Source organism: Lagenorhynchus albirostris, chromosome 17, assembly GCF_949774975.1.
Source record: "Lagenorhynchus albirostris chromosome 17, mLagAlb1.1, whole genome shotgun sequence".
NCBI classification, from domain to species: domain Eukaryota; kingdom Metazoa; phylum Chordata; class Mammalia; order Artiodactyla; family Delphinidae; genus Lagenorhynchus; species Lagenorhynchus albirostris.
In genome coordinates, this window is record NC_083111.1 from 38,915,298 (window position 1) to 38,937,309 (window position 22,012).

A 22,012-nucleotide genomic window follows, 5' to 3' on the forward strand; every position below is an offset into this window, starting at 1 on the left:
CTTTTTCATTCTCCTTATCCATTTGACTTTATCAGACTTCTATACCTAGAAAAGGTATTTATTTGGGGAAAAGTATATCACTTATGTCGATTCTTTATTATCAACTTTAAATTTTCAGTAAACATACTTATTTATTGGTTACCTAGTCTTGGACCTAACTGTTAGGATAGGATGAATCTCTCATCAAGATTGAGGAGACCAGGCTTCCCTGGTGGTGCAGTAGTTGACAGTCTGCCTGCTGATGCAGGGGACACGGGTTCGTGCCTCGGTCCGGGAAGATCCCACATGCCGCGGAGTGGCTGGGCCGGTGAGCCATGGCCGCTGAGCCTGCGCGTCCAGAGCCTGTGCTCCGCATTGGGACAGGCCACAACAGTGAGAGGTCCGCGTACCGCAAAAAAAAAAAAATTGAGGAGACCAATACTTACAAGGCCAGGTGATGAAGTAACTAAATAGAAATCCTTATTATCACTAAAGGCCAAAGTTATCCTGGGAAGAGATTTCTCTTTCAGTAACACATTCTTGACACAGCTATTCCTTATTCCCATCATCCCACAATATTTGTTGGCCATATTACCAAAGAAAATACCTAAACTGAAATCATCAGAAGATACAGGAGATAGATAGTAGGCTTTATGAATAGCCTTTCAAAATATAGTTTGGGGTGTGACTTAGGTGGCCTGGAAAGGCTGTAATGGAGTCATCGCATCTTCCTAGAAAGTCTTTAGCAAAAGTAATTTGTTTTCCATTTGTATGATTATATACTAAAAATTATAGGTCTTAAATAGTCTCACCAAACAAAAGAAATGGCAATTTTGTGACAGGATACAGTGTCAGCTAATGCTATGGTGATAATCAGTTTGTAATACATAAGTGTATGAAATCAACATTGTACACCTTAAATTTACACAATATTATAGGTCAATTATACCTCAATAAAGCTGGACAAATTTTAAATTAAAAAAATTATAATAGAAGTTTCTTCTATATTGTTATTGTTTTGTTTTTTTCTTACCAAGTCTACTAAGTAGAACATTCAGCTGGTAAGAATTAATTTTGCCTGAATTAAATATGGAGGGATAACTAGAGCCCATTTCAGGTTCAACGAACATCTTGAACTATTTTTCAAACATTTGGGATTTGGCAAAAAAATATTCCACTCAGTAATTTTCTGCTTAATTTTTAAACCCTTGTGTTTTTAAGGGGAATTTAATCCGCATGTTTCTGATTCATTTACCATTAACTGATCAGGCTGTTTTTTGTTGTCATTTTTTGGTGGGGGGAGGTATTTAGGGACACTTTCAGAGACTGACAAATTTCTTGAAAAAAGTAGGAAAGCTCTATTCTGCCAGAGAGGCAAGCAAGTGTCAAATCAAGAGAATTGAAAGAGGTTCTGGATTCATGTAAGCAATGCAGCCTGACTCAAAAAGAGAGAAACTATTTTCCCCCAGTTTTACTGCTAAGGATGAAAGACGTTATGAATTCAGAATCACAGACATGAGTAGGTGCTTGCAGAACTTGGATTTACTCACCAGTCTGTGCCCTGGTCTCTGGTTCTGAGAAAAAAGGCAGCTCCTCACATCAGGGGCAGAAAGAAGAGCTAAAAAGAGATGTTTCTAGCAGCCAAGAAAAGGATTATTTATGATTAGATACACAGTGAAGAGAGAAAAAAAAATGAGTGGGTAAAAGAGAAAAACAGGGAGGAGAAAAGTGGATATTCCTGAAAATGTTAAATTGTATATGATTTCCTTTTTGCTCTTAGAGCAGGGGTCCCCAACCCCTGGACTGCAGACCGGTACTGGTCCGTGGCCTGTTAGCAACCGAGACGCACAGCAGAAGGTGAGTGGCGGGCGAGCAAGGGGTGCTTCATGTACCATTCCCCATGGCTCCCCATGGATCCCCAACACTGGCGTTATCGCCTGAACCATTCCCCCCGACCGCTTGCATGGAAAAATTGTCTTCCATGAAACTGGTCCCTGGTGCCAAAAAAATTGGGGACAGCTGTCCTAGAGGACTGTTAGCTTTAGACCTCATGGCTGCACAGACCCCCAAACACCTAATCACTCACTGAGATTGCCCTCTGACCCTTGATAAATTTAGAAAAGAGAAACTTAACCTATACTATAACCACTTGTAATAAACTAATTTTTTAATGAATCAACATTACTTGTTCTATTTTCATCCTTTCCTCAAAATACTGATTTATAGAAACTTTTAAAACACCCCTTTTTTCATCTTTTTTAATTTGACTTTGATTCTCTCTAAAGTTTTTGCATTACTTAGCCTATTTTGTAAGCAAGAAGTGCTAATTTAAAAGAAAAGGTATTGCATTGTTTAATATTTTATATAGGTTTTGTTTTATGTACAAAGCTTTATACAGGTGGTGTGTGTGTGTGTGTGTGTGTGTGTGTGTGCGTATGGGCACACACACATCAGATTTTTAGCATCAAAATCATTTACCTATTTTCAGAACTTTGTTCTATCATTCGTTAGTATTGCAGCTGTACTGAGTTGAGTAGAAAAATATCATGCCTGAGTCATAACAAGTTTTATAGAATTGTATAACTAAATTCTGTTATCCGTTCAACAAATATTTATTGAACACTTTCTATGTACACAATATTGTGGTAAAGAATTAACATACTGGAGCACAAAGTAGGTTCCTGAACTGAGGTGTTTAACAATTAGAATGTAATTTTAGAAAATGAGGACTAAGATGATAGTAAGCTTCCAGTTCACAATATTTAGCTACAATAAAATACATGTTGTGTGTGTGTGTGTGTGTGTGCGTGTGTGTGTAAGGAAACTGCCTTGGAAGCAGTACTGAATTGTATATATAGAAATTAAGATTTTTAAAAATTCTCAACCTCTACAGCTCTAGATCCCAGTATCTTAGTAAATATCTCTTAGTTTATATGAAACTCTTTTAAATCATACCTTCCAGTGAGATGCTAACCATGGCAGTCAATCTATGAGCAGTCCTGCCATTTCATGAGAATGACAAGTCAACCGTGAAAATGACAGAGGAGAAAATCATGAAGAACTGTTTTACTGCCTAAAAGCGGTCTATCATTTTCAATGTTTTTAGGTTTTTGTCCCAATTAAAATTTTTGAAATGAAATACTTGATACACAGAAAAGATTCAGATTTCACAAATTATTAATGCATAGAAGAATGGCCTTATTTTCCTGCATGTCAGGGTAGCATGCTTGAATTTAACACATGTCCAATGGCCAGCAGACAAGACTATTCCTATAAAGGATCTGTGTTCACCCCCCCCTAAAAATGGGGCTGCAGTTCCTTCTAGAAAAAAAAACATTTGATTTAAAAGTTAACAAGGGGCTTCCCTGGTGGCGCAGTGGTTGATAGTCCACCTGCCGATGCAGGGGACACGGGTTCGTGCCCCGGTCTGGGAAGATCCCACATGCCGCGGAGCGGCTGGGCCCGTGAGCCATGGCCGCTGAGCCTGAGCGTCCAGAGCCTGTGATCTGCAACGGGAGAGGCCGCAACAGGAGAGGCCACAACAGTGAGAGGCCCGCGTACCGCAAAAAAAAAAAAAAAAGTTAACAAGGGACAGTGATCAGAAGGGAAGTAAGTAGGCATGCTACTTCTTTATTTAAAATTTGTGTGGATCTTCAAAATGGATCAACACTGCTAAGGTCTCCTAATGTGGTAAGAGAGATAGAGTAGTAGAACAAATACCTTTGTAAATGGAACAAAATTACATGTCCTATTTCCAAGAATTTGAAGAGGTTAAATGAGTTTACAACTACTTCCTGCCACAAAATCATATATTTTATTTATTCTTAAGCCTTCTCATATAATCCATTGGGATGTCGAAATTCTGGATGAGCTGAGGTACTTTGAAATTTTTAGGTGTTTTAATTTTAAAATTACAAATGTAATTCAAGTTTAAAAACATCAACAATACAGATGTGTTAACCTCCTTATCTCTTACATGACATAACCAATGTGAACAATTTGGTATCTGTTCTTCTATTCTTTATCCAATGCATAAAAAATCATAGACACACTGATAGAAATACAGACAAAGGTCACACTTTTTTAAGGAGAAATAGGATTAAATTATAGCTGGTACTATTCAACTCCTTTTTAAAAAAATTAACATCACATCTTAAATAGCTTTCTAGACCTTGCAAATATCTATGTAATATTCCATGGTGTGAATATGTATTTTATTCAACCATTTTCCACTGGTGGGTACAAAGGTCATTTCCAGTGGTTTGCTGTGACAATTTCTGCTTTGATAAATATCCTTATATTATTATGTTTTTATTCCGGTAGACAATGTCTAGAAGTGGAAGTTCCTAAAATTGTATTTTCTTTTGAGTTTTTCTGATGAGGACCACTGTGATGCAGTGCTTCACCATCTTATATTTTTTCCCTTGACCACTTTCTTCACACATTAATTAAATTAATTCTGTGATATACACAAAGGGAGAACTGTTCTTTTATAAACAGAATTTCTGTTACTTTTCTACCTTCAGAAAATTTTTTAAAATTTTAGCAGGTGCTAAATAATTGTTAGTTAAATAAATTTGCAAACATTCCTTCTTCCTCAGATGAAGGTGCCTTAAGTGGATATGTCTTCAACATTCCAGTCCTTTCCCATAAAACAGTGTTTGAAAAAGTACTGGCAGGGGTGGAACTGTGGAGAGGAGGGGTTGGGAAAGACCAAGGAAGCTGATAGTAGGTCAGTAATCAGAACACAAAGAACAGCCCAGAGGAGAAATGGAGAGCGAATCAGACATCTGGACAAAAGCCATGCCTGTGGATTTGGAAACTACAGAAAAGGACTTAACCAGGAAAACCACCATAGTTTGATGGACTGAGAGGTGTCTGAAACTCTTAGAACTGACTTCATGTAACTGCACTGCTAGAAAATCTTTTTCTTTTTTGCTTGTTTGTTTATTTTATTGAGATATAATTGACATGTAGCATTATGTAAGTTTAAGGTGTACAATGTGTTGATTTGATACATTTCGAAATGCAATGTGATCATCATCATAGTGTCAGCTAACATCTCTATCATGTCACATAATTATTTCTTTTTCTGTGGTGAGAACATTTAAGATCTATTCTCTTAGCAATTGTACCTTATTGCAACTTTAGTGAAGCAGGACTGAATCAGGAACAAGATCTTTGCCTGAGCTTGTAAGTTAATATTTGTCAGTCCCTTAAACAGGATGGCGAAGGAAAGGGAGGAGAAAGCCAAGACTGCTCTGGCCAAACTGCACATTCTCAGCCAGGCTCCAAGCAGATCCCTGAAGAGGAGGAGTGGAGCTTTTAGGGGAAATTTTTGTTTTGTTGCAAGGGGATCACTATATTTGCTCCCACCATTGGGGTGAAACCAGGACAAATGGCAATCCTGTTTTCCTGTTTACAAAATATCTCGCTTCCTTAGATTGTCTTTGAGTTTTATGGCTATCTATAGAAGTGGAAATTGAGCCAAAGCCAAACAGGGCTGGCTGTATTTCCCATGGGCCCCTGCACCATTGAGCAGGCTCTGAGAGTAGGCAGAGGCCCATCATCCACAGCAAAGCACTTGGCGACACAATTGTAAAGCCTGTCAAAACACCTAGAGGCCTTGGGGCAGGAAGGAGCTATCATGTGGCCTTTCACATGGGTTCACAATGTCCCTAGAGTGCTGCTCCAGTTCTTATTTTAATTATTTCTAATTCTTAGGGGTTCTTCACTATTAGCAGTGATGCTATTATGAAGGAGTTATGTATTTTTTCTGTGTATCACATATATGACTCCTTTATCAACCCATTGATATATATTTACTGATGCCTGTCATATACCAAGCACCATGTTGGGTGTCATGGAGGATTCAAAAGGTAGCAAAATAATATTTATTTTTCAACATTTGTATCTTTCTTTTCTCTCTTCTCTCTCTTCTTCTCTTCCTTTTTCTTTTTAGTTAATACAGGAAAATCTCAAAGAATTAAAAGCCTATACAATTGCTCATGTCTTTTCCTGATGAGCTGAAAACAGTCAATGATTCTTCATTTCTTTCTATTATTTATTCTTTTAATTTAACTTTTCTTGTAATTTTCTAATCATGTATATTGCTATGTGATATTCTAGAGTGCTTGAATTTACTACTGAATCTATATTTATTCTTCAGCCATAGAGTGAGCCCACTTTATGTGTATGTGCTGGACAATGTGTACTCAAGTTAAATTTTCAAGGAAGTAAATAGTTTGATTAAAAATTATGTGTGTGTTTTGTGTAGAAATAAAAGGCAATCTAGAGCATTTTTAAGAAATCATTGAAAAATAGTTCCATAGGAGTACAAATGGTGATAAAGAGAGCTCTTGGGACTATTTTTAGAGAAAGTTTCCTACTTTGAAGAGAGAGATGAGCTCATATGTATGCTCTCTCTCAACATTGTCCTCTTTATCTACCAACTTATTTACATGTACAGAATTAATCTCTCCTCTTCTTGTTAGTCTTACAGAGTAAAATGGTCCTGTCCCTTCCAATTGCTGCATTGAATCAATTCTCTTTTACCTGTTTTTATGATTTCCTCCATCAATTATCTTCTCTGTCCTGGGCCTTCAGCCTCATTTTTCTATTAGAGTAACATAATAGCTTAGAAACATAAATAAATAAATATCCTGCATCTTAAATAAAAATCCTACCTTGACCACACACCATTCTTATATCAGCCCTTCTCTCCTCTTCCTTGTAATTCTTATTTCTTGGGATTGAGTTATTGCTACATAGCCTCATGCATTTCTTCATGGACTTAAGTCTGGCTTTTACTGCCAACACCTCACTGAAACACTCTTGAAGAACAATCCTAATTGTAATGTTCAGTGGACATTATTGGACAGATGTCTCTGTTTCGTCTGACATGGTCCATTACTCCCTTTGTCTTGAAATTTTCGACTATAGGTTTCCATTACACCACTCTGCCCCTCTGTCTTTAATCAGTTTATGCATCTCTGAGCACTCTTTCTTAGCTGTTTCCATGAATTTTGCTGTCATTCTTTACTTCTTAAACATTGATATTCCTCAAAGTTCTGCCATCAAATCACATTCCTTCCACTTCCTGCAATTTCTTGAGCAAATCCACTTTCAGACTGTTGATTGCTAGCAAAAGTGGTAGCACACTCTGGTAGTCCTGATGGTATTACGTTAGCAATACTCTAGTCTCTCTCTCCAGCTCTTAAAGGGTCCCAGAACCTGCTGGTCACCTCCACCTGGTTGTCCTATAGGAACTTCTCATTTCATGCATGACCCTAAATTCTTTGGAACAAGTCAGGATATCAACAAATATCTTAAAGAGATGTGCCCATTGTCTAATTCATTATTTCCCCCCCATCAAACTTTCTCCTTCTTCTTATAATTAATTCTTGACTGAGTCAGGAACACACCATTCACCCAATCACAGCAAATAGAAATTGGGACTTGAGGGCTCATCCTTGAATCTTTCTTTTCCTTAGTCTCTTATATCCAAATAATCACCAAAAGCTGTGCATTTCACCTCTTAAATAATCTTGAATCAGTTTCTTCATCCCCATAACTACTTATATACTTATTTAGCAAGTCCTAGATTATTGCAATGGTTTCCAACCCAGCCTCACACAGCAGACAGAAGAATGCATTCAAATTCAATTCTGACCACATCACTTCCCTAAAAATAACTTGCCAATGGTTTCATATTGTTTGCTTTATTTCTTTGTTGTAATCTTACATGATCACCTACCTCAAGCTTTGCTCTCCCACAATACTGAGTTTTTTTGTAATTTCAATCATATGCTATACTGTCTATCCTGCCGGTGTCTTTGCTCAGGTTGACCCCTCCATTTAGAATGTCCCTATTCCCTTCACATGGTTAACTCTTCCTAATCCCTTAAGACTCTTCTAGAGTATAACCTCTTTCAAGAAGCCTTCCTTGAGTTCTACTCATACTTCTTGTTGGATTGGGTAACTTTCTCTCTACTTCCACAGTAGTTTTCATGTGTCTTCACTAGATTTGTCATTTTATGTTGTAATTATCTGGTTATGTCTCTCAATGAGTGAAAGCACTATACTTTGTGTATTTATTTATTTATTTATTTATTTTTGTGGTTCGTGGGCCTCTCCCCACCGTGGCCTCTCCCGCTGCGGAGCACAGGCTCCGGACGCGCAGGCCCAGTGACCATGGCTCACGGGCCCAGCCACTCTGCGGCATGTGGGATCCTCCCGGACCAGGGCATGAACCTGCGTCCCCTGCATCGGCAGGTGGACTCTCAACCACTGCACCACCAGGGAAGCCCTGTGTATTTATTTTTTATCTCCACCACTTAATTCACTATTTTTCACACAACAGGCAAAAGACAACTAATTTTGTTAGGTTGGGGCTTAACTTGAGTCTTAAATTATGAGCTGTATTTGAATAATGTAAGAAAGGAAGGATTCCAATGGAAATAAGACTTTGAATAAAGATTTAGACACAAAAAGGTCCCTGTATTTCCTGGAGTGGGAAGCTCCTGTGTGTGTGTGTGTGTGTGTGTGTGTGTGTGTGTGTGTGTGATATCAGAGTCAGGGCTGGGAAGGCATCTGTTAATAGGCTGGCTGGCTGGATTGCATAAAATATGAAAGTACTGGAGTGTATACATTTTGGACATTGTAAACAACACAGAGATTGTTTTATAAATGATGGAACAATTGATGAGAATGGTGTGTTAGGAAGATACTTTCAGCAGTAGTGTGCTAATTAGGGCTAGAAGCAGGGTGAACAATTATAAAAATATAATACTTCAAGAATGAAGTGATAGGATTGGTTCAAGATGGCAGAGTAGGGAAGGCGGAAGATGGCGGAAGAGTAAGACGCGGAGATCACCTTCCTCCCCACAGATACACCAGAAATACATCTACACGTGGATCAACTCCTACAGAACACCTACTGAAGGCTGGCAGAAGACCTCAGACCTCCCAAAAGGCAAGAAACTCCCCACGTACCTGGGTAGGGCAAAAGAAAAAACAGAGACAAAAGAATAGGGACGGCACCTGCACCAGTGGGAGGGAGCTGTGAAGGAGGAAAAGTTTCCACACTCTAGGAAGCCCCTTCGCGGGCGGAGACTGCGGGAGGCGGAGGGGGGAGCTTCGAAGCTGCGGAGGAGTGCACAGCAACGGGTGCGGAGGGCAAAGCGGGGAGATTCCCGCACAGAGGATCGGTGCCGACCGGCACTCACCAGCCCAGAGAGGCTTGTCTGCTCACCCGCCGGGGCGGGCGGGGCTGCGAGCTGAGGCCGGAGCGCAGGGAGAGGACTGGGGTTGGCGGCTTGAACATAGCCTGAAGGGGTTAGTGCACCACAGCTAGCCGGGAGGGAGTCCGGGGAAAAGCCTGCACCTGCAGAAGAGGCAGGAGATTTTTCCTTCCCTCTTTGTTTCCTGGGGCGTGAGGAGAGGGGTTTAAGAACGCTGCTTAAAGGAACTCCAGAGACGGGCGCGAGCCGCGGCTAAAAGCGCGGACCCCAGAGGCGGGCGGGAGACGTTAAGGCTGCTGCTGCCGCCACCAAGGGGCCTGTGTGCGAGCACAGGTCACTCTCCACACCCCTCTTCCGCGGAGCCTGTGCAGCCCGCCACTGCCGGGTTCCCGGGATCCAGGGACAACTTCCCCGGGAGAGCGCACAGCGCGCCTCAGGCTGGTGCAAAGTCACGCCGGCCTTTGCCACCGCAGGCCCGCCCCGCACTCTGTGCCCCTCCGTCCCCGCCGGCCTGAGTGCGCCAGAGCCCCCAATCAGCGGCTCTTTTAACCCCATCCTGTCTGAGCAAAAAACAGACGCCCTCCAGCGATCTACACGCAGTGGCAGGGCCAAATCCAAAGCTTAGCCCTGGGAGCTGTGAGAACAAAGAAGAGAAAGGGAAATCTCTCCCAGCAGCCTCAGGAGCAGCGGATTAAAACTCCACAATCAACTTGATGTACCCTGCATCTGTGGAATACCTGAATAGAAAACCAATCATCCCAAATTAAGGAAGTGGACTTTAGGAGCAAGATCTATGATTTTTTCCCCTTTCCTCTTTTTGTGAATGTGTATGTGTATGCTTCTGTGTGAGATCTTGTCTGTATAGTCTTGCTTCCACCATTTGTCCTAGGGTTCTATCCGTCCATGTTTTTTTTTAAATTTTTTTTCTTAATAATTAATTTTAATAACCATATTATACTTTACCTTCGTTCTTTCTTTCTTTCTTTCCGTCCTTCCTTCCCTCCTTTAGACAACGAATCATCCCAAATTGAGGAGGTGGTCTCTGACAGCAAGATTTAGGATTTTTCCCCATTTACCTCTTTTAGTGAGGGTGTATGTGTATGCTTCTGTGTAAGATTTTGTCTGTATAGCTTTGCTTCCAACATTTGTCCTAAGGTTCTTTCCGTCCCTTTTTTTTTTTTCTAAATAAGAATTTTTTAATTCAATAACTTTATTATACTTTATTTTATTTTTACTGTATCTTCTTTCTTTCTGTCTTTTTTCCTTCTTTCCCTCCTTCCTTCCTTCCTCCCTCCCTCCCTCCCTCCTTTCTTTCCTTCTTGCCTTCTTTCCTTCTTTGCTACTTTCTTTCTTCCTTCCTTCCTACCCTCCTTTCCTTCTTTCTTTCCTCATACTTCTACTAATTCCCTCTACTTTTTCTCCCTTTTATCCTGAGCCTGTGGATGAAAAGCTTTTGGTGCTCCAGCCAGGAGGCAGGGCTCTGCCTCTGAGGTAGGACAGCCAACTTCAGGACACTGATCAACAAGAGACCTCCCAGCTCCACATAATATCAAACGGCGAAAATCTCCCAGAGACCTCCATCTTAACACCAGCACCCAGCTTCACTCAACGACCAGCAAGCCACAGTGCTGGAAAACTTATGCCAAACAACTAGCAAAACAGGAACACAACCCCATCCATTAGCAGAGAGGCTGCCTAAAATCATAATAAGGCCACAGACACCCCCAAACACACCACCAGACGTGAACCTGCCCACTAGAGAGACAAGATCCAGCCTCATCCACCACAACACAGGCACTAGTCCCCTCCACCAGGAAGCCTACACAACCCACTGAACCAACCTTAGCCACTGGAGACAGACATCAAAAACAGGAGGAACTACAAACCTGCAGCCTGCAAAAAGGAGACCCCAAACACAGTAAGATAAGCAAAATGAGAAGACAGAAAAACACACAGCAGATAAAGGAGCAAGATAAAAATGCACCAGACCTAACAAATGAAGAGGAAATAGGCAGTCTACCTGAAAGAGAATTCAGAATAATGATAGTAAGGTTGATCCGAAATCTTGGAGATAGAATGGACAATAGATTGGACAAAATGCAAGAATCAGTTAACAAGGACCTAGAAGAACTAAAGATGAAACAAGCAACGATGAACAACACAATAAATGAAATTAAAAGTACTCTAGATGGGATCAATAGCAGAATAACTGAGGCAGAAGAACGGATAAGTGACCTGGAAGATAAAATAGTGGAAATTACTGCAGAGCAGAATAAAGAAAAAAGAATGAAAAGAACTGAGGACAGTCTCAGAGACCTCTGGGACAACATTAAACGCACCAACATTCGAATTATAGGGGTTCCAGAAGAAGAAGAGAAAAAGAAAGGGACTGAGAAAAATATTCGAAGAGATTATAGTTGAAAACTTCCATAATATGGGAAAGGAAATAGTTAATCAAGTCCAGGAAGCACAGAGAGTCCCATACAAGATAAATACAAGGAGAAATATGCCAAGACACATATTAATCAAACTGTCAAAAATTAAATACAAAGAAAGCATATTAAAAGCAGCAAGGGAAAAACAACAAATAACACATAAGGGAATCCCCATAAGGTTAACAGCTGATCTCTCAGCAGAAACCCTACAAGCCAGAAGGGAGTGGCAGGACATACTGAAAGTGATGAAGGAGAAAAACCTGCAGCCAAGACTACTCTACCCAGCAAGGATCTCATTCAGATTTGATGGAGAAATTAAAACCTTTACAGACAAGCAAAAGCTGAGAGAGTTCAGCACCACCAAACCAGCTTTACAACAAATGCTAAAGGATCTTCTCTAGGCAAGAAACACAAGAGAAGGAAAAGACCTATAATAACGAACCCAAAACAATTTAGAAAATGGGAATAGGAACATACATATCGATAATTACCTTAAATGTAAATGGACTAAATGCTCCCACCAAAAGACACAGATTAGCTGAATGGATACAAAAACAAGACCCTTATATATGCTGTCTACAAGAGACCCACTTCAGACCTAGAGACACATACAGACTGAAAGTAAGGGGATGGAAAAAGATATTCCATGCAAATGGAAGCCAAAAGAAAGCTGGAGTAGCAATTCTCATATCAGACAAAATAGACTTTAAAATAAGGACTATTAAAAGAGACAAAGAAGGACACTACATAATGATCAAGGGATCGATCCAAGAAGAAGATATAACAATTGTAAATATTTATGCACCCAACATAGGAGCACCTCAATACATAAGGCAAATGCTAACAGCCATAAAAGGGGAAATCGACAGTAACACATTCATAGTAGGGACTTAAACACCCCACTTTCACCCATGGACAGATCATCCAAAATGAAAATAAATAAGGAAACACAAGCTTTAAATGATACATTAAACAAGATGGACTTAATTGATATTTATAGGACACTCCATCCAAAAACAACAGAATACACATTTTTCTCAAGTGCTCATGGAACATTCTCCAGGATAGATCATATCTTAGGTCACAAATCAAGCCTTGGTAAATTTAAGAAAATTGAAATTGTATCAAGTATCTTTTCTGACCACAACGCCATGAGACTAGATATCAATTACAGGAAAAGATCTGTAAAAAATACAAACACATGGAGGCTAAACAATACACTACTTAATAATGAAGAGATCACTGAAGAAATCAAAGAGGAAATCAAAAAATACCTAGAAACAAATGACAATGGAGACACAACGACCCAAAACCTGTGGGATGCAACAAAAGCAGTTCTAAGGGGGAAGTTTATAGCAATACAAGCCCACCTTAAGAAGCAGGAAACATTTCGAATAAACAACCTAACCTTGCACCTCAAGCAATTAGAGAAAGAAGAACAAAAAAACCCCAAAGCTAGCAGAAGGAAAGAAATCATAAAAATCAGATCAGAAATAAATGAAAAAGAAATGAAGGAAACAATAGCAAAGATCAATAAAACTAAAAGCTGGTTCTTTGAGAAGATAAACAAAATAGATAAACCACTAGCCAGACTCATCAAGAAAAAAAGGGAGAAGACTCAAATCAATAGAATTAGAAATGAAAAAGGAGAGGTAACAACTGACACTGCAGAGATAAAAGAGATCATGAGAGATTACTACAAGCAACTCTATGCCAATAAAATGGACAATCTGGAAGAAATGGACAAATTCTTAGAAATGCACAACCTGCCAAGACTGAATCAGGAAGAAATAGAAAATATGAACAGACCAATCACAAGCACTGAAATTGAAACTGTGATTAAAAATCTTCCAACAAAGAAAAGCCCAGGACCAGATGGCTTCACAGGCGAATTCTATCAAACATTTAGAGAAGAGCTAACACCTATCCTTCTCAAACTCTTCCAAAATATAGCAGAGGGAGGACCACCCCCTAACTCCTTCTACGAGGCCACCATCACCTTGATACCAAAACCAGACAAGGATGTCACAAAGAAAGAAAACTACAGGCCAATATCACTGATGAACATAGATGCAAAAATCCTCAACAAAATACTAGCAAACAGAATCCAACAGCACATTAAAAGGATCATACACCATGATCAAGTGGGGTTTATTCCAGGAATGCAAGGATTCTTCAATATACGCAAATCTATCAATGTGATAAACCATATTAACAAATTGAAGGAGAAAAACCATATGATCATCTCAATAGATGCAGAGAAAGCTTTTGACAAAATTCAACACCCATTTATGATAAAAACCCTGCAGAAAGTAGGCATAGAGGGAACTTTCCTCAACATAATAAAGGCCATATATTACAAGCTCACAGCAAACATCATCCTCAATGGTGAAAAACTGAAAGCATTTCCACTAAGATCAGGAACAAGACAAGGTTGCCCACTCTCACCACTCTTATTCAACATAGTTTTGGAAGTTTTAGCCACAGCAATCAGAGAAGAAAAGGAAATAAAAGGAATCCAAATCGGAAAAGAAGAAGTAAAGCTATCACTGTTTGCAGATGACATGATACTATACATAGAGAACCCTAAAGATGCTACCAGAAAACTACTAGAGCTAATCAATGAATTTGGTAAAGTGGCAGGATACAAAATTAATGCACAGAAATCTCTGGCATTCCTATATACTAATGATGAAAAATCTGAAAGTGAAATCAAGAAAACACTCCCATTTACCATTGCAACAAAAAGAATAAAATATCTAGGAATAAACCTACCTAAGGAGACAAAAGATCTGTATGCAGAAAATTATAAGACACTGATGAAAGAAATTAAAGATGATACAAATCAATGGAGAGATATATCATGTTTTTGGATTGGAAGAATCAACATTGTGAAAATGACTCTACTACCCAAAGCAATCTATAGATTCAATGCAATCCCTATCAAACTACCACTGGCATTTTTCACAGAACTAGAACAAAAAATTTCACAATTTGTATGGAAACACAAAAGACCCCGAATAGCCAAAGCAATCTTGAGAACGAAAGAAGGAACTGGAGGAATCAGGCTCCCAGACTTCAGACTATACTACAAAGCTACAGTTATCAAGACGGTATGGTACTGGCACAAAAACAGAAAGATAGATCAATGGAACAGGATAGAAAGCCCAGAGATAAACCCACGCACATATGGTCACCTTATCTTTGACAAAGGAGGCAGAAATGTACAGTGGAGAAAGGACAGCCTATTCAATAAGTGGTGCTGGGAAAACTGGACAGCTACATGTAAAAGTATGAGATTAGATCACTCCCTAACACCATACACAAAAATAAGCTCAAAATGGATTAAAGACCTAAATGTAAGGCCAGAAACTATCAAACTCTTAGAGGAAAACATAGGCAGAACACTCTATGACATAAATCACAGCAAGGTCCTTTTTGACCCACCTCCTAGAGAAATGGAAATAAAAACAAAAGTAAACAAATGGGACCTAATGAAACTTAAAAGCTTTTGCACAGCAAAGGAAACCATAAAGAAGACCAAAAGACAACCCTCAGAATGGGAGAAAATATTTGCAAATGAAGCAACGGACAAAGGATTGATCTCCAAAATTTATAAGCAGCTCATGCAGCTTAATAACAAAAAAACAAACAACCCAATCCAAAAATGGGCAGAAGACCTAAATAGACATTTCTCCAAAGAAGATATACAGAGTGCCAACAAACACATGAAAGAATGCTCAACATCACTAATCATTAGAGAAATGCAAATCAAAACTACAATGAGATATCATCTCACACCAGTCAGAATGGCCATCATCAAAAAATCTAGAAACAATCAATGCTGGAGAGGGTGTGGAGAAAAGGGAACCCTCTTACACTGTTGGTGGGAATGTGAATTGATACAGCCACTGTGGAGAACAGTATGGAGGTTCCTTAAAAAGCTACAAATAGAACTACCATATGACCCAGCAATCCCACTACTGGGCATATACCCTGAGAAAACCATAATTCAAAAAGAGTCATGTACCAAAATGTTCATTGCAGCTCTATTTACAATAGCCCAGAGATGGAAACAACCTAAGTGTCCATCATGGGGTGAATGGATAAAGAAGATGTGGCACATATATACAATGGAATATTACTCAGCCATAAAAAGAGACGAAATTGAGCTATTTGTAATGAGGTGGATAGACCTAGAGTCTGTCATACAGAGTGAAGTAAGTCAGAAAGAGAGAGACAAATACCGTATGCTAACACATATATATGGAATTAAAAAAAAAATGTCATGAAAAACCTAGGGGTGAAACAGGAATAAAGACACAGACTTACTAGAGAATGGACTTGAGGTTATGGGGAGGGGGAAGGGTAAAAGGTGACAAAGCGATAAAGAGGCATGGACATATATACACTACCAAAAGTAAGGTAGTTAGCTAGTGGGAAGCAGCCGCATAGCACAGGGAGATCAGCTCGGTGCTTTGTGACCACCTGGAGGGGTGGGATAGGCAGGGTGAGAGGGAGGGAGACGCAAGCGGGAAGAGATATGGGAATATATGTATATATATAACTGATTCATTTTGTTGTGAAGCTGAAACTAACATACCATTGTAAAGCAATTATACTCCAATAAAAATGTTAAAAAAAAATAAAAAAATAAAGACTATTACAAGAGACAAAGAAGGACACTACATAATGATCAAGGGATCTATCCAAGAAGAAGGTATAACAATTGCAAATATTTATGCACCCAACGTAGGAACACCTCAACACATAAGGCAAATACTAACAGCCATAAAAGGGGAAATCGACAGTAACACATTCATAGTAGGGGACTTTAACACCCCACTTTCACCAATGGACAGATCATCCAAAATGAAAGTAAATAAGGAAACTCAAGCTTTAAATAATACATTAAACAAGATGTACTTAATTGATATTTATATGACATTCCATCCAAAAACAACAGAATACACATTTTTCTCAAGGGCTCATGGAACATTCTCGAGGATAGATCATATCTTGGGTCACAAATCAAGCCTTGGCAAATTTAGGAAAATTGAAATTGTATCAAGTATCTTTTCCGACCACAATGCTATGGGACTAGATATCAATTACAAGAAAAGATCTGTAAAAAATACAAACACATGGAGGCTAAACAATACACTACTTAATAATGAAGTGATCACTGAAGAAACCAAAAAAATACCTAGAAACAAATGACAGTTGAGACACAATGACCCAAAACCTATGGGATGCAGCAAAAGCAGTTCTAAGAGGGAAGTTTATAGCAACACAATCCTACCTTAAGAAACAGGAAACATCTTGAATAAACAACATAACCTTGCACCTAAAGCAATTAGAGAAAGAAGAACAAAAAAACCCCAAAGTTAGCAGAAGGGAAGAAATCATAAAGATCATATCAAAAATAAATGAAAAAGAAGTGAAGGAAACAATAGCAAAGATCAATAAAACCAAAAGCTGGTTCTTTGAGAATATAAATAAAATTGATAAACCATTAGCCAGACTTATCAAGAAAAAAAGGGAGAAGACTCAAATCAATAGAATTAGAAATGAAAAAGGAGAAGTAACAACTGACACTGCAGAAAGACAAAAGATCATGAGAGATTACTACAAGCAACTCTATGCCAATAAAATGGACAACCTGGAAGAAATGGACAAATTCTTAGAAACACACAACCTGCCAAGACTGAATCAGGAAGAGATAGAAAATATGAACAGACCAACCACAAGCACTGAAATTGAAACTGTGATTAAAAATTTTCCAACAAAGAAAAGCCCAGGACCAGATGGCTTCACAGGCGAATTCTATTAAACATTTAGTGAAGAGCTAAAACCTATCCTTCTCAAACTCTGCTAAAATATAGCAGAGGGAGGAATACTTCCAAAGTCATTCTACGAGACCACCATGACCCTGATACCAAAACCAGATAAAGATGTCACAAAGAAAGAAAACTACAGGCCAATATCACTGATGAACATAGATGCAGAAATCCTCAACAAATTACTAGCAAACAGAATCCAACAGCACATTAAACGTATCATACACCATGATCAAGTGGGGTTTATCTTAGGAATGCAAGTATTCTTCAATATACACAAATCAATCAATGTGATACATCATATTAACAAACTGAAGGAGAAAAACCAAATAATCATCTCAATAGATGCAGAGAAAGCTTTTGACAAAATTCAAGACCCATTTATGATAAAAACACTACAGAAAGTAGGCATAGAGGGAACTTTCGTCAACTTAATAAAGGCCATATATGACAAACCCACAGCCAGCATCATCCTCAATGGTGAAAAACTGAAACCATTCCAACTAAGATCAGGAACAAGACAAGGTTGCCCACTCTCACCAGTATTATTCAACATAGTTTTGGAAGTTTTAGCCACAGCATTCAGAGAAGAAAAAGAAATAAAAGGAATCCAAATCGGAAAAGAAGAAGTAAAGCTGTCACTGTTTGCAGATGACATGATACTATAAACAGAGAATCCTAAAGACGCTACCAGAAAACTACTAGAGTTAATCAATGAATTTGGTAAAGTAGCAGGATACAAAATTAATGCACAGAAATCTCTGGCATTTCTATACACTAATGATGAAAAATCTGAAAGTGAAATTAAGAGAATACTCCCATTTACCATTGCAACAAAAAGAATAAAATATCTAGGAATAAACCTACCTAAGGAGACAAAAGACCTGTATGCAGAAAATTATAAGGCACTGATGAAAGAAATTAAAGATGATACAAAAAGATGGAGAGATATACCATGTTCTTGGATTTGAAGAATCAACATTGTGGAAGATGTGGCACATATATACAATGGAATATTACTCAGCCATAAAAAGAAACGAAATTGAGCTATTTGTAATGAGGTGGATAGACCTAGAGTCTATCATACAGAGTGAAGTAAGTCAGAAAGAGAGAGACAAATACCGTATGCTAACACATATATATGGAATTTAAGAAAAAATGTCATGAAGAACCTAGGGGTAAAGCAGGAATAAAAATGCAGACCTCTTAGAGAATGGACTTGAGGTTATGGGGAGGGGGAAGGGTGAGCTGTGACAGGGCGAGAGAGAGTCATGGGCATATACACACTAACAAACGCAGTAAGGTAGATAGCTAGTGGGAAGCAGCCGCATGGCACAGGGATATTGGCTCGGTGCTTTGTGACAGCCTGGAGGGGTGGGATGGGGAGGGTGGGAGGGAGGGAGATGCAACAGGGAAGACATATGGGAACATATGTTTATTTATGACTGATTCACTTTGTTATAAAGCAGAAACTAACACACCATTGTAAAGCAATTATACCCCAATAAAGATGTAAAAAAAAAAAAAAAAGATGGCAGAGTAGAAGGATATGCACTCACTCCCTCTTGCAAGAGCACCAGAATCACAAGTAACTGCTGAACAATCATCGACAGGAAGACACTAGAATTCATCAAAAAAATACCCCACATCCAAAGACAAAGGAGAAGCCACAACGAGACAATAAGAGGGGCACAATCACAATAAAAATCAAAGCCCATAACTGCTGGGTGGGTGACTCACAGGCTGGAGAACACTTATACCACAGAAGTCCACCAACTGGAGTGAAAGTTCTGAGCCCCACATCAGGTTTCCCAACCTGGGGGTCCGGCAACAGGAGGAGGAATTCCTAGAGAATCAGACTTTGAAGCCTAGCGGGATTTGATTGCAGAACTGTGACAGGACTAGGGGAAACAGAGACTCCACTCTTGGAGGGCACACAGAATGTAGTGTGCACATTGGAACCCAGGGGAAGGAGCAGTGACCCCATGGGAGACTGAACCAGACCTACCTGCTAGTGTTGGAGGGTCTCCTGCAGAGGCGGGTGGTGGTTGTGGCTCACCGTGAGGACAAGCAGAAGTTCTGGGAAGTATGTGTTGGCATGAGCCCTCCCAGAGTCCATCACTAGTCCCACCAAAGAGCCAGGTAGGCTCCAGTGTTGGCTTGCATCAGGCCAAACAACCAACAGGGAGGGAACCCAGCCCCACCCATCAGCAGGCAAGAGGATTAAAGTTTTACTGTGCTCTGCCTACCAGAGCAACACCCAGCTCTACCCACCACCAGTCCCTCCCATCAGGAAACTTGCACAAGCCTCTTAGATAATCTAATCCACCAGAGGGCAGAAAGCAGAAGCAAGAAGAACTACAATCCTGCAGCCTGTGGAACAAAAACCACATTCACAGAAAGACAGACAAGATGAAAAGGCAGAGGGCTAGGTACCAGATGAAGGAAAAAGATAAAACCCCAGAAAAACAACTAAATGAAGTGGAGATAGGCAGCCTTCCAGAAAAAGAATTCAGAATAATGATAGTGAAGATGACCAAGGACCTCGGAAAAAGAATGAAGGCAAACTTTGAGAAGATGCAAGAAATATTTAACAAAGATGTAGAAGAATTAAGAACAAACAAACAGACATGAACAATACAATAACTGAAATGAAAACTATGCTAGAAGGAATCAAGGCAGAATAACTGAAGCAGAAGAACGGATAAGTGACCTGGAAGACAGAATGGTGGAATTCACTGCCACAGAACAGAATAAAGAAAAAAGAATGAAAAGAAGTGAAGACAGCCTAAGAGACCTCTGGGACAACATTAAATGCAAAAACATTCGCATTATAGCAGTCCCAGAAGGAGAAGAAAGAAAGGACTCAAGAAAATATTTGAAGAGGTTATAGTGGAAAACTTCCCTAACATGGGAAAAGAAATAGCTACCCAAGCCCAGGAAGTGCAGGGAGTCCCAGGCAGAATAAACCCAAGGAGAAAGACGCTGAGACACATAGTAATCAAATTGAAAAAATTAAAGACAAAGAAAAATTATTGAAAGCAACAGGGAGAAATGACAAATAACATACAAGGGAACTCCCCTAAGGTTAACAGCTGATTTCTCAGCAGAAACTCTAGAGCCAGAAGGGAGTGACATGATACACTTAAAGTGATGAAAAGGAAGAACCTACAACCAAGATTACTCTACCTGGCAAAGATCTCATTCAGATTCGATGGAAAAATCAAAAGTATAACAGAGAAGCAAAAACTAAGAGAATTCAGCACCACCAAGCCAACACTACAAAAAATGCTAAAGGAACTTCTCTAAGTTGGAAAAAAAAGAGAAGAAAAGGACCTACAAAAACAAACCCTTAACAATTAAGAAAATGGTAATAGGAATGTACATTGATATTTACCTTAAACATGAATGCATTAAATGCTCCAAACAAAAGACACAGGCTCGCTAAATGGATACAAAAACAAGATGCATACATGTGCTATCTCCAAGAGACCCACTTCAGACCTAGGGACGCATACAGATGGAAAGTGAGGGGATGGAAAAAGATATTCCATGCAAATGGAAATCAAAAAAAAAAACGCTGGAGTAGCAATATTCATATCAGAAAAAGATAGACTTTTAAATAAAGAATGTTACAAGAGACAAGGAAGGACACTACATAATGATCAAGGGATCAATCCAAAAAGAAGAAATAACAATTATAAATATACACTCACCCAATCGGATGAGGCAACTGCTAACTGCTATAAAAGAGGAAATTGACAGTAACACAGTTATAGTGGGGGACTTTACCACCTCACTTACACCAATGGACAGATCATCCAAACAGAAAATTAATAAGGAAACACAAGCTTTAAATGACACAATAGACCAGCTAGATTTAATTGGTATTGATAGGACATTCCATCCAAAAACGGCAGATTACACTTTCTTCTTAAGTGCACATGGATAGATCACATCTTGGGTCACAAATCAAACCTCAGTAAATTTAAGAAAATTGAAATCATATCAAGAATCTTTTCTGATCACAGTACTATGAAGCTAGAAATCAATTACAGGGAAAAAAACATAAACACATGGAGGCTAAACAATGCGTTACTAAATAACCAAGCAATCACTGAAAAAATCAAAGAGGAAATCAAAAAATACCTAGAGACAAATGACAATGGAAACATGATGATCCAAAACCCATGGGATGCAGCAAAAGCAGTTCTAAGAGCGAAGTTTATAGCTGTACAAGCCTACCTCAAAACAAGAAAAATCTCAAATAAACAATCTAACCTTATACCTAAAGGAACTAGAGAAAGAAGAACAAACAAAACCCAAAGTTAGCAGAAGGAAAGAAATCATAAAGATAGAGCAGAAATAAATGAAATAGAAACAAAGAAAACAATAGCAAAGTTCAATAAAACTAAAAGCTTGTTCTTTGAGAAGATAAACAAAATTGATCAGCCATTAGCCAGACTCATCAAGTAAAAGAGGAGGAGGACTCAAATCAATAAAATCAGAAATGAAA